The sequence below is a fragment of the Ctenopharyngodon idella genome, chromosome 12, assembly GCF_019924925.1.
Source record: "Ctenopharyngodon idella isolate HZGC_01 chromosome 12, HZGC01, whole genome shotgun sequence".
Classification (NCBI taxonomy): domain Eukaryota; kingdom Metazoa; phylum Chordata; class Actinopteri; order Cypriniformes; family Xenocyprididae; genus Ctenopharyngodon; species Ctenopharyngodon idella.
Genome location: NC_067231.1, coordinates 27,062,521 through 27,077,123, shown reverse-complemented (window position 1 = coordinate 27,077,123; position 14,603 = coordinate 27,062,521). Strand labels below are relative to the sequence as shown.

The 14,603-nt window shown below is 37.9% G+C and overlaps 1 long non-coding RNA gene across 1 annotated transcript; it reads left to right on the top strand.

Annotated features, from left to right (window-relative positions):
• The first annotated feature begins 111 nt into the window (after positions 1–111).
• LOC127524114 (uncharacterized) lies at positions 112–3,745 on the top strand. Its single transcript, XR_007933000.1, has 4 exons — positions 112–482; positions 823–954; positions 2,472–2,537; positions 2,995–3,745. It is a non-coding gene; the product is annotated as an uncharacterized LOC127524114 (long non-coding RNA).
• The last annotated feature ends 10,858 nt before the right edge of the window (positions 3,746–14,603 follow it).

Sequence of the window (14,603 nt, the reverse complement as noted above, 5' to 3'; positions counted from 1 at the left end):
CAACACTCTCTCGTCGAATAATAATGCTCTATTTGACGTATCCCCGCCTCCTTTTACCCGTACTGTTCATTGATTGGTTGACGCAACTGTATGTCACTCATCTTGAAAGACACAGGAACTATAATGCGGAATAAAAGCAGGGCATGAAGACCTGAACTGGGGAATTGCAGCGTTGTTTTGATTTTCAAGACGGGCATGATTAGAATTACTGGCTTTGTTTATTATATATTTTATAATACTTGTGCAGATGCCTCGATGTGCGATGGATAAAAGCGCCCGGCTTTGGCTGGTTAATACAATGGGTTTTTGATTTTGCATATTTATTCATATGGGAGTTCTTTGCGGATTCTATTAATTCAACAAGTGTTTTGAATTAAAGCTCTGCGGGCTTCAGTACTGTAAAATAATCAATGGATTGCATAAGTTCCATGCAGAATAAGAGAAGACGTAGTGGAGAGTTTGAACAGTGGCACAATCAGGCGGTAAATTGAATTATTTACTTAATAATATTTTGTTAATAATGACTAACTCCTAATTAATGTTTTAAACACGTTAAATATTCATATATGTGTCTGCTTTGGATATCATTTGTTTGACCTTCTGTGCCATTTGCACAGAATGTTGCCCTTTACCAAAAGAGTTGGCTGTATGAGTTATTATTAGTGCATAACTATAAACACACAGCTGATCATCACTGAAAATAGCTGTTATGATTTATAGAAACCATGGGCACCATGGCATGGCAGCTGCTTTTGCACTCATTGCCATCTTATTACATTATTAAGCTAAAAGTAGTTTAATGCATCTTTCTGAATTTCACAGAAAAGGCTGTGTAGTGGACTGGGCGGCCGTGGGCATGTTGAATGTGGTGTGGTGGTGGACACTCCAATGGACACGTGGGATGCCCCAAATCACAGCCCTCAAAATGGACACAGCACCAGCGTCCCTGGCATGGTATATGATCTCACACATGCCTGTTTTCTGCCTAGTCGTAGATCGTATTGAAATTTCTACTGTAATTTAGACCCTGACGGATCCTATTGTTTTTTTTTTTTTTTTTTTTTTTTCTTATACTTTTCCAAATGCACATAAAACAACAACTAGGTTTTTTCCGATACATAGTTCCTAATGGGGTAAAATGCCTGTTATATTTGTCAAGGAATTTAAAGACCTTTATATAGCCCATTATCCCAATCCAAAATACATGCAATATCCAGTTTGATTTAAAATAAATAAATAACTTCTTTCCTTCAGGATTGGATTAAAATCTAAATGGTTCCAACTAGAGCTCTCTCTCTCACACACACACACACAAACACACACACACACACACACACACACTTCTTTTCTTCTTCTTCCTGTCTCTGTTTTCTTCTTGTTGTTTACAGTGTTGTGATGAACATGTATATTGCTCTTACCTGATGTTATTGTGTTTATGGAGCATGTGGAATGCAGGGGTTAAAGTCACAGTCTGTCAGGTGGTCTGTTTTATGGCACTGTCTCTATGAACTCAAGAGCTAAAGTCTACCATAAAGTGATATTTTACATTTAAATGGGTGGTTGATTATGATTTCACTTTTTCACACAACTTTAGAGAGTGTGTAATGTTGCTGTTTGAGCATAAACAACATCTGCAAAGTTACGACGCTCAAAGTTCAATGCAAATGAATTTTTAAAAATTTGCTGTTTAAGGATTACAACAAACGGCTGGTAGGGACTACAACAAGCTTCTTCATCACTAGCCCTATAATTTACATAAACCCTGCCCCCGAAAACATGCAACAAAGGGGGTGAGGCCATGCTGGGCTGCTTTAGAGAAGAGGAAGAGTTGTTGTAGTAGAGTGTTGTTGCCATGCCGTCATTGCTGTTAATCAAAAGATTAACATGACGGCACATGCTAGTCGATGAGCTGAATCAACTCCACAGCAACTACATAAATTTATCCACTAACCATTCAGAAACGTCTAAAAGTTGTAACTTCTTCCTGAGTCTCTCCATCAGTGTCCGACTCCGGTTTGAACAATGTAAGGCTGAACACCGTTACTGACAATCCTCATTTTGGCTGCGTGAGATTCTCCAGCTTTGTTGTTGTTGAGCAACCGAAGCATGAGCTGTTAAAGCTCCGCCCTCTTCTGGAAAGCGAGCTGAGGGCAGCAGCTCATTTGCATTTAAAGGGACAAACACAAAAATGGCGTGTTTTGCTCACACTCAAATAGGGGCAAATTTGTCGAGCTATAATAAATGATCTGTGGGGTATTTTGAGCTGAAACTTCACAGACACATTCTGGGGACACCAGAGACTTATATTACATCTTGTGAAAAGGGGCATTATGGGTCCCCTTTAAAGTTTAACGTTGTTTTGTTGTACCGGTATCCTTAACAGAAACATATTGTTAGTCTTATGTTCATTTTGTGGTGCATATCTATTTGCAAATCTTAATTTTAATTTCTATTGTGTTTGGACTTGTCAGCAGGTATTACCCGCCCCGGGACGTGGTGCAGGACAGCATTGCCCCAGGTGTATGGCGGGTGAACCTGTGAGTAATATTTGATACTGTGTGGGTTGCAAATATTTCCCTCTTTTTTTTTTTATGCCATTTAAGGGTTTGAAAAGGGAAAGAATGTGTGGATAACATGCCACTTTTTATAGTTTGACACATTCATCAATTTCTTGTGGAATTTTAACATGCGCACACTCAGTCTACCTACAGCACTTTCACCGGACGGCGTTGATACAAGCAATATGATTGCCTTTGGAAATGTTGTACTTCCTGCAAATCAATATTTATTCATGACGAAAAAGAAATGCACATTTTGAACGGTTTTCCCGCAGGCCAGAGTACCTAGCAGCTGATTTAACCACTACGACACAGGAACAGTCAGCATATATGAATATCAATTTGCGTAGGGTTAATGAACATTATACATACAATGCATTGGGTGTTGAGCGAAGTTGACCTGTGTCACATCAATGTTGCTCTCTTTCTCTGGCAGGGCCATATAAACCACATCATGAGGTATTGATCAGCATCGCCGATGACTCCTGGAGAAAATGAATCGACTGAATAAATGGGGAAGGGAAAAGCGCTGCAGAGAAGCAGTCTGCAGTTTATCCGGACCGTGTGGGTTTTTCCCACATGCTTTGTGCCTTTCATGCATTTTCCAAATCACCTCACCTAGTACTGTTTTATCTACAGTAGTACCTATTATTGTTTTGTAGCAATGAGGTTTACAATACCAAGAACATGCACTCCAGTGACAGAAAATGTAATGTAAGATAGTTTAGATCACACTGCAGTGAAGTGTGTCGACATCTTTGCACTGTACATTCTCCAATGTTGCTTAGTCTTGATTTTTAAGAAGGAATTACTGCTGTAGTCAGTGAAACTAATGCATAAATATTTTTTAGACTATTTTTCTAAAAATTTAAATAATGAAAGAAGACTCCTGATTAAATACGTGTTAATTCAAGTGTAGATTTTTTTTTCTTTATTTTCATGGTTCAACATTTCAGTTTAATTTTATTTCGTTTTTAAATGTAAAAAAAAAAAAAATGTATGTCAGCTTCATTTGAAATGAAGGATATTTTTGTAGATGTATTGTCTCCATTTTGTTTTATCTCAATGGATTTGTCTTTTTTTTTTTTTTTTTCCTTTATTGTAGAAAATATTTCAGTGTATTCAATGGTTTAATCTTTTTTTCTCTTTTTTACCCCAATCTAGAATATTTTTCATTAAAGTCTAATTTGATTAAAGCTTTTGTGTATTGTATTTTCTGTGTCAATTCAGGTTCTCTCTCTCTCTCTCTCTCTATATATATATATATATATATATATAGAACCTGCATAGCCGCAGACCAGTCAGGATGCCCGTGCTGACCCGTCCACCGCCGAAAGCTCCAACAGTCGGCACGTGAGCATCAGAACTGGACTTGAGGAGCACAACAATGAGTTTGAGGTGTTGACTTGGCCTCCAAATTCCCCAGATCTCAATCCAATCGAGCATCTGTGGGATGTACTGAACAAACAAGTCCGATCCATGGAGGCCCCACCTCACAGCTTACAGGACTTAAAGGATCTGCTGCTAACATCTTGGTGTCAGATACCACAGCACACCTTCAGGGGTCTAGTGGAGTCCATGCCTCGACGGGTCAGGGCTGTTTTGGCAGCAAAAGGGGGACCAACACAATATTAGGAAGGTGGTCATAATGTTATACCTGATTGTTGTATATGTGTATAAAAAATGCCTGCTGTTTGCCAAAGTGAGCACAAGATGGCAGTATCCCATTCCGTTTCTCTTCCAGGGGGACTTGGACCAGTCACTAGTGTTTAAAATCCAGATTTTCAATATTAGATACCATCATACATCTGTTTTTGCATTTGATCCATTTGAAATATTCCTGCCATTTTTTTTTAAATCAAAACATTCCATTTCAGAATACAAGCTCTTTTTATTAGTCTAGTTTGCATGCAAACCACCTTTAACGTACTTCTGAAGTTTTATATTCTCAGTAATGACTCAATGATTAATAAGAAGAACACCTGCACCACATATTGATGCTTTTTCCATGAGGAGCAAAGACTTGTATTAGCTATATTCCCCTCAGACAGCAAGTTTTAATACTCATTTTGACATGAGCGACTCTTCTCGCAGATATGACTTCCTCAAGCTGCGGCCCAGCTCATAAAACAAGCTTCTCCTACAAGAGACTTATAAGAGTGGCCGTGTATTCATAAGTCATAGTTTCTGCTCCTGTAAGTTATAAAGGAATTACCTCAGCTCAGGAGGAGCCGTGGGGACGGGTCGAAGTTTGTGCTAAGTCAACCAAGATGGATTTAAGTATATTACCAGCTCAATCTTCCTCACCCTCCCTCAGTGTTAGCTTTTGTCGGTGGAGAAATGAGAGGCAGCGTTCAGACAAAGCTTGACCTCTTGGGGCCAGCTCTCAGAGCCTAGATTTTCAATAATGTAGGACAATAAAGCTTAGTCCTATAACCTACTGCAATATGCTACAAGTGTAAAGAGCTTAGCTGCTAATAAAGGAGGCCGACGAGGAGTGAGAGAGCGAACGGGAGAAAAAAAAAGGAAAACAACAACTCATCTTCAGAACTCATATTTGGAGATCAAGTGCGGCCCATAAGAGCATTTCATAAGGACAGTAATGAGATGCTGAGGAGGAAGACGAGGAGATCAGACCGGTCAAGCCTGACAACTGCAATCTGACACAGTGGATATGAATGCAGGATCTTCCTCTAGTCCCTCCGAGTGCTCGTGACAGGTGCACATATATGTTTGTTTAGATGTTGGTGCTTTCATCCTCATAGATGAGTTATTATTTTCCTCTCCAGCCCCCGCCGCTCTCCCGGTGACCTGACGTTGCGTGGACCTGCTCCTGGTTTCCCGTAAGTGGCCCAGGTTGCCTGTGTGTTCTCCTCAGGGAGACAAAGGGCTATTATGGGTTTATTGTACAGATCAGCGGGGTCAGGGTACGCCGTGTGCGCATGCAGGGAAAATTTCTGGTTCTCGTTCGTTGTCAGCAGGGAGGAGGAAAACCAATCGAGCGTTCCAACATGCTGACTAGTTGCTTTCTTGATTATATATGCTTATTAATGATGAAACTAACATGGGCTGTGTTCGCAATGGTATATGCTCATAAAAATAAAATTTCAAAATGGGATTTTCACAGCAATGCCATATGAGAACCATTCAAGAACCTTTCAGTGACTAGTTTTTAAAAGAACCTTTTTTTTTATTGTGAAAAACATTTTAATAATCTGAAGAATCTGAAGGTTGCATGGATGTTAAAGGTTCTTCATGAAACCATAGATGCCAATAAAAATCTTAAAATGATTTTTAAGAGTGTACTAGCTTGCTGAGTAGGAATAACACTATAGCTACTACATACTACATTTTATACTATATTTTTTTAAATAATGCAAAAAACAAACAAACAGAAACATATGAGTGGTGGCAATATAAAAAAGACTTGTTAAACATAATTGCACCAATTGGTTCAGATTCATCCATTGCACTGCAAATGGAAGGCCAATTTAAGCACAGTGCATTGTTGGATACAGTATTCCAAACAGTGGGCTCTGTTCAAACCATAGGCTGCATCCGAAGCATACTATCCTACTATTTAGTAGGCGAAAAATAGTATATGACAAAAGAAGTATGTCCGAATTCACAGTACTCTTAAAAGAGTACTCAAAAATGGCCTACTACTTCCGGTGAGATTTTGAAGTGTGCATACGATGGACACTTTACTATTCCATGAGGCCACAGGAGAGAATTTGTGAATAGCAGTGAAGCAACGCAACTGACTCTGGTAGGTCACGTGATAATGACAACATGGCAAATGTACGTCCGGATTACATTCACATACATTCATACTATTTTTTTGCGGTTACGAAGTAATTACTTATTCAAAATAAGCATCTACTCAAGAGAGTATGCGATTCTGGATGCAGCCATAGTATGCTACATTGTTGTCACATGACTTCATCATGTTGCATGTGAATGACAGTTACCATTTAACAAAAAGCATACATTTTTAATACAATTTTGTGTTAAAAGCATTTTCTCCTCCCTTTTAAAAACCAATAATAAGTCTATTATTGTGCTTTTCAGTTGGATTTCCATAACTCTATCAAAACCATTTTTGGGCTGCAACCCACAGGTTGAGAACCACTGCTTTATGCACACTGAAAATGTGCATGCAGTATATACTAAGCGTATATTTGCATTGCTTTTCCGAACATAGCCATTGTCTTGTCATTAAAACGGTTGCGAGCAGACCCTTCTTTAGACTTGAGAATCTCATAAAACAGGGAACTGTTGCTCGTTAGGAAATCTCAGTTAAAGAGTCTAAAGGCCGAAACGCAGCAGTGACAACATTTCCATCTTTCCTCTGCTGCTTCCTGAAGTGTAGGCCCGTCTCTTTCATGGCTGTGTTCTTTTCTGGATCTCATATACTCTTACACCATTTCCACCTACTTTGTTTATGAGGCTTTGATCCACAATATTCTAGGCTAAGTTACACCCATGCTCTGCAAGGTGAACCTGTCGGCATTGTTCCCAACGGGAACCTAATACTCGTGGAGTCTTTCCTCTCTCCTCTCAAAAAACTGCTCTCTTTAGTAACAGAATTCTCCAAAGATGCTGAACAAAAGGTCATGCACAAAGACACAATTTTATGCTCCTTTAATGAGTCAAATTTGCTACCTCTGCACTCACTTAAAGATACTTTGCTAGATAACGGCGCATTATCAAAACCCTCGTCAATAAAGGGCGTAGCTCTCTGAATGCGGTTAAAGGGAGCCAAAAGTGTAAATGCACCACGCAGGCGACCTGTGTATATATGACCATTTTGCACCGTTACGATATCTACATCTTTCGGCCTAATCTTTTGATGTTTCCTGTTTATGAATGGACTGAAAGCTGCACATTGTGGGAAAGAATAAAGACCCGTGGAGGTGTCTGCATTATATCTGTTAAAGAGAGTCTCAGAGACATGAATGTGGGGCACTGATTCATTGTGTCCTCGCGGTTGCCTCATTCAGACTTTCATGGAAGCCTTTTGTCCTAAATCTTAAGATCCATCCATTTAAAAACACATCTGACAATGCTCTCATAGATGGTTAATATGCATTTGTGGACTGGTGGCTTGGCTTTTGTTAAATTGCTTTCATAAATGGATGATTTGGAAGGGATTCGCTGGATTGTTTATTTATTTATTTCATTTTTATAGAATCAATATCCTATTGCAGAGAGATATTATAATGTGTAACCTTTACCCAGTATGTTTTATTCATCTTCAGAGGAAAACGTGCGATACAGAGGCCTGAAATGTAATCAAACCATACAAATTTGTTTGACTACAAACAATAAGAATCACCGTAATGCTTAAAAATAACTTGAAACGTAAGAAACTATCACCAGGTTTTCCTTTGTTCTACATCGGGAACCCTTCATGGGTTGAACATAATCATATGAAGGTGTCTAGGACACCTTTATCAAATATTAATGTCTCATAGTATGATGTCAAGGTCGGTGGATGATAAAAACAGGTAGAGACATGAAGGATTATAATTGTGGCTCTCACGAAAACACATTTCAGGTCATATTCCATCTTTTTTAAAAAATAGAAATATTGCATGCATAAAGAAAACTAAGCCTTTGTGATATTATTTTATGATAAACACAATAAATTCTGATTACTGTAATGCAATAGCTTTTGTGTTATAATCAGCAAAAAAATAATTCAATAAAATTGGTACAACAAAAAACTGTTTACAATTTAAATAATTTTTGGCATTAGAGTAATGAAAATGAAGGTTGGTGCAATGATTAGAATGGGGAGGGGCCTAATTTTTAGTAAAAAAAAAAATCATATATAGGCCTATATGAAATATGTCTGGGGAACAAACTGTCTTTATAGTCATGCATGTGACTTTATACAGATAGAAAATCATATTCCCCATTATGTGTGTATTTTTTCTTTTCTTTTCTTTGTTTTGTTTTCCACAGGTGACAGGTTTCAAAACAATTCAACCATATTTGTATTGGCTTTATTGAATCATCTGTTGTGTGTGATGATATGCCACAAACCATGTGCAAATTTGTAGCTTGTGCTTTGAAAGTAACACACATCAAGTTATGTAAAAATGCGCTTTTATTTCCGAAAGCCACATCTCTTATCATCGCTGGCTCTCCTGGGAATGGAGACCTCGGCGAGACCTCTTTCCCTTCAGTGAAAAAACAATAGCACAACTGATGCTGGTGTATTTTAAGGTTTTTTACTTAGCCTCGATCACCTCTGTGGCTCTTAGTGAGCCTTGACAGTGCTCGAAGCTCTCCAGGCGCTCAAAGCATTCCCCACAGACCCACACAACATACATGATGCCATGAAAGCATGTAGAGTAGCGCTGCCGTGTCGACCTGTCAGTCAGGAGTCAGACGCCGCTAACAGTTGAAATGCTGGAAGTGTTTGAGCACACACACACAAACAGGCCTCTCTCTCGCTCTGTTTAACGCCAGGCTGCGTGTCAGAAGAGACTGAAGTGAACAAAAGGAAACGAAGCCCACGTGTGTCATGCAGGAAGGGAGCAAAAGCAGCTAATGCTTGCGTTTTATCTCCTCACACCCTCCTGATAAAGAATATAAAGCATAATATAGATTAATAATGCATGCCGAGTTCACAGCCCCCCTGTCTTGTTTGTATCTGCGCAGCAGTCGTGGTAAATACGTCGGAAGATGTTTACAGAGGAAGCTGCATGCGCACCTGGCTTTAAAGGTTAAATCAAATCCGAGTCAAAGAGGGGCGAACGTGCAGCCTGTCCCCTGAGGAAGCACAGAAAGGTAAAGAGAATTAAGACGCATGCTGTTCTGCTGGGGAGGAACTTTGCGGTTCCTGGCAATGACAGCTAGGCCTGTTGATTCACACTCGCGCAGATTCAATTCACATCTTTCTACTTGCCACCTCCAGCAGCCAAATGGGATAAACACACTGCTGGCTGTTTGCTGATTAGCTTAATATATAAATTTGAGGCAGCGTAAAATGCTTAAAAACACCTGCGAGTGAAGTAAGCCAGATAGCGTTTAGCTTCCTCCAAAATATTTGCTGCGTTGACAGTTTTTTTTAAGTAATGATTTTTGTCAGAAAAAACATTTACAGGGCAAAACAAGGAGACAGGAAGTCAGATATGCAGAATGGCCAAAGGATGTGTGAATATTAGGGATGTAATGATATACAAAACTGACGGTTCGGTAGGTACCTCGGTTTTGAAGTCACGGTACGGTTCGGTACGGCAGGGGGAGAAAACTAGACAAAATTGCTTTTTTTTTATTAAACAGTTGTTTACTGAACAAATTGTGTCTCTGTCTTTGAATGAATTCAATTACAATTAAAAGTTTCTTAAGGATAAAAAAAAATAACTCTGCTAATGCTGTAAAATATAGGGAGCCCTTACTTGCACATTACTATAATATTAAAGGTTCAGAGCCCAAACTATTAGCCTAAATTCAGTTGCTATTTACTTTTTGATATAATAATCAACATTTAAATAACAAATTGTAGCTGCACATAAGGCAGTTTTTGCATTAACTTCTAAATCTAATTATAATGACCCTTCGCAAAGACCCGCCCCTCTTAGTTACTGTCGCTGTGTCCAACGAGCCATGGCACTGTCACGCCACACAGAGTGAAAAATACATCGCGGAGCAAAGAGGACACTGACAACACGTCGACAGACAAGACAGAGCAGGTTACTTATGATATTAAACAAAGTCCCAGCTTTCAAACCGTGTAATTTTTTAAAGAAATTCGAACAATAAAAACCGTTTTGTGGCTCTTTAATGTGTCGTGACAGATCGCTGTAGCGCCTCAGCTCAAGCGGCTCGTGAACCGATCATCTCTTCCTGCTAGTTAAAAAAAAACATGAATGAACATGAGAAGGAATGTTGTTTCAAACACGGAAAGACGTCATTGCACACCATTTTTCAAGTTCAAGTCCACCGAGGTTAATCGTCTAACTCCTGACTGCTTTGTCAGACAAAATGGCGGATTCGGCATTATGATTGGTTAGATCGCTTGTCAGTCAAACTCCCTCTCTGGCGAACTAATAAGCTGTGGACTCGTCTGTGGTAAATTCTACATGACAGTGTTTACATTTTGCAAGCTGTTTTATTGCCTTTCCGCCGTTGAAACACTGATTGAGCGATTACACAAGAAATTATATGTTTCAGTAAGTTGTACTGTATCTTTTAACATACCTTCAGGTGTTCATTCATGTTTATTCTGTAACTAGTATTAAAAAGGAAGAGATGATCTCGTTCACTCGCGCTCCGCCTGCAGCTTGAAATGAGGCGCCTGTACAGTGATCTGTCATGCCACATTAAAGACCGTCAAAACGGCATTTTTTTGTTTGAATTTCGTGATAAAATGGACTGAATTGGAAATATGACACTTTGTTTCTTATCGAAAGTAACAAAACGCGGAGGTTATTGCGATTATTGGTGGTTAGGGTACAACGCTGCAGATCCGGGCGGGGCGCGTTCGGTACGCCTTGGGTGGTTCCCTTTTCACGAACTGTGATGACGCGTTTTAACGGTCATCAATATCGTAAATCCTGTAAAGTTTTTTATATTTTCATTTTTAAAAAAAACGTATGTACATTTATAACAATATACTTAGTATTATATTACCTTTGCATCAAATTACAAAAACCTAGTTAACGCTGCTGTGAGGGTGTTTCTAATACAGCAGCTATGGGAGTGACAGTTAAAATGACATCTTTCTCTCTTCTGACTGCCGTTATCAATCGCTCTCTATTTTTTCCTATTTATGAAAGTTCTGAAAACAATATTGTGGAGTTTTTCTTTTGCTATTTGAGCAAATGGAAACACAAAAAAAATATATTTAATGTATTCTCTCATTCATTGCTATAGAATTTTACCCTATGACGACTTCCGTTTCTGAGAAACACGGAAATGTGAAAAGGGCAGTTTTGAGGTTCAGTATGAATATCTTTACACCCCTAGTGAATATTAGCCTATACTTAAAAAAGCTTGTGGTTTTAGCATGCTAAATTTCTACATCATGATTATAATTTTTATACAGTTTTTGCAACCCAAATTATATACAATTTTAATTAGAAAAGAAACGGTGCGCTATGAATTATTCCTGTTGTTTTTTTCTCTATTTTTTTCTTTATTTCAAACAAAACATGTTTTCTTGGGAATATTGTTTCAAGTGGTAATCTGATCAATGTCACTTGTCATCCTAAAAATCTTTTGTAAAATCCTTTGAAATTACAGACACTCTCTAATGACATCATCAAACTGGAAGTGACATCACTTTGGAGGGAAGACAACAGGACAAACATTAGTGAGTAAAAGCGATGGATTCATTGAATTCTAAAGCATTTCATTCTCTCTAGATTTCATCATGTTTGATGAAAGTGCAGAAATCGATTTGGTTGTATAAAAGGTGGTTAAATAGCTAAGTCAAGTTCAAGTTGACACTTATGTAAGCTGCTAAGTTATAAGTGTCCTTTTTTATAGAAAAGTATATTTATTTAATATGTTTTTTTCTAAATTGTGTTTTGCTGAAGTTGAAGTTGGCAAATGTTAAATGATCTGAGCAGATTAGTTTGTTTATAATCTGATTTGATGGGTGAAACTGAGGTTTTGGTGTCTGTGAAAAGACCTTAAAATGAAGTACATTCTGATAACAGAAGTCTTTTACTGCCCATATTTCACATTCAAAACCATTTCACAATGAGTTATGCATTTATTTTCTGCTCCAAACAGGAAATAACAAGTACACATGAGTGCATCAATTATATTTATTGCATATTTAGCCCATGCTACAGCTCAATGAACAAAATCATCATAAACAATAAACACATTTCTTTGCGCGGTCTCTGTGATCAAAGCTTTGGCAGTCTAATCTAACCAATTAATCCATTTATCAGCGGCGCGCTAACAAACATGCCCTCCATATGCTGTTTCCAACACACCCTCTTCCTCGCAGAGCAGCTCAGAAACTAGGGCGGCTCTTCACAAGGCGTTGTGTTCACCACAATCACGTCGTTGTTCGTTCCCTTCCATTTTTAAATAAGTGGAAATGAGTCGAGCATTTCAATGCCTACAATCTTTTCAAACTTTTGCACGTACTTACACACACACATAACAAAAAGAGAGAAAACAATACATGTGAAATTGGGGGTAAAAGGTTTTTGAACACAGATGTTGCATTTCACTGTTTAATTTAAAGCTCTGTGAATTTTTTCACAGTTTTTTCACCTCTGTGGTCCCGGTACACAGTGCCGAACTAACAGCACTTATTTTAAGCATTTACTTGGTGTTTTTTTCCCCTTTTTTTTTCACGGCTGCATCTTCATCTTTCTGTCTGTTAATAATGTAGAGTTCACACATCAGAATGATCCTCACGTTCTCCATCTGAGCAGGTTTCCTTTCTTACTTTCTCTGCCTTTTTCTTTCTCTTTATGAAATCTGCAGGAAATTCTCAGCGCTTAGATTTTCTGACAGCATCTGTCAAAACCTACTGCATACGGCTTTACAACAACACAAACATCCAGTGAAAAACCTTTAATCTGAGATTGTTGGGCCGTTTTCTTATGTTTCATTATAGGAATCAGTCTGATAAACTGTAATGGACACATCCTTTAATAAACTGAGCTACTGAATGGGGTCCAAAACTCTGAGAGCGCATTGAAAATATGTGATTTCTTTTTCATTTAAATTTAAACCAAGTATTTTAATAAACATTATGATGCAAAATGAAAAACAGCTATAAAATTCACCACTGTTTCTAGGTCACTAATCAAATTAGTGCAAGCAAATTAGTGACATTGATCATTCTTAGAATTTGATTTCTTTAGCTTAAAACAAATGGATGACACTAAGACATTCTGAAATTCATAAAATTGTTATTCTGGTCATTAAACTTTGCACTAAATTAGAAAATTCAGTTACAGTGTCCTTGTTACACATGTTACATGTACTTATCATAGTAAAAATAGTACATTATGCATAATTACATGCAACTAACCCTCAACCAAACCCTTATGCTACCCTAACCCTATAGTAAATACATGTTGTTAATTAATATTACTATGTACTTAAATATATAATTACACTCAATGGCACCTTAAAATAAAGTGTAACCAAAAATTCAAACATTTGGACCCCACTTTATATGTTTGACAGTTCGGAGTGGCACTATTCCACTAAAGTTCCTCTAAGATATGCGACAGTAATGCATCCCAAAAGTGGTCACCTGCACTGTAAAAAATTATTTTCATGATTTATCATCACAACATTTTTTCTTTTGTCAAATCAACTTAATTAATAATGTGGTTCAGATAAGATAATTAATGTGGTTCAGATAACATAATATTTGGAGTTTCTGTTGATTAAACCAATCGTCTTCATTGTATTAACTCAAATTTTTCATTTCAATGAACTCAAAATTTTAAGGCAACCAGGTAACAGTTCTTTTTTACAGTGTGGTAATTTCTAGGAATCCACATCTGACGTTTTGTGCTGCACTTAAAAATGCAGCTTTTAGGAAATAAATAATTCCACCAGCTGTTTTCATCTCCATCTTTTGAGGAATATCATTGAAGAGGCTGTTTGTTTGCTTCCTCTGTGTGATTAAAGGTTCAGTTATGCATGTGGGCGGCGTCGAGCATCTTTAGAATGAAACTGTGAATCTGTTCAGGGCAGAGATACAGTAGAAAGAAAACTGAGTTTTCCCAGCATGGTGTAAAACACACACACACACACACACACACACACACACACACACACACACACGTTTTATGGGGACATTCTATAGCATAATGAATTTTATACTGTACAAACTGTATATTCTATACCCTAACCATAAACCTATACCCATCACAGAAAACTCTGCATTTTTACATTTTCAAAAACATCATTCTGTATGATTTATAAGCTGTTTTTTTTTCATGGGGATCAAAAAAATGTAAAAAATTACTGGTATTACTTTCTTTGTGCAGACATTTTGTCCCCACAATGGGGTTTACCAAGACAACACACACACACACACAAACA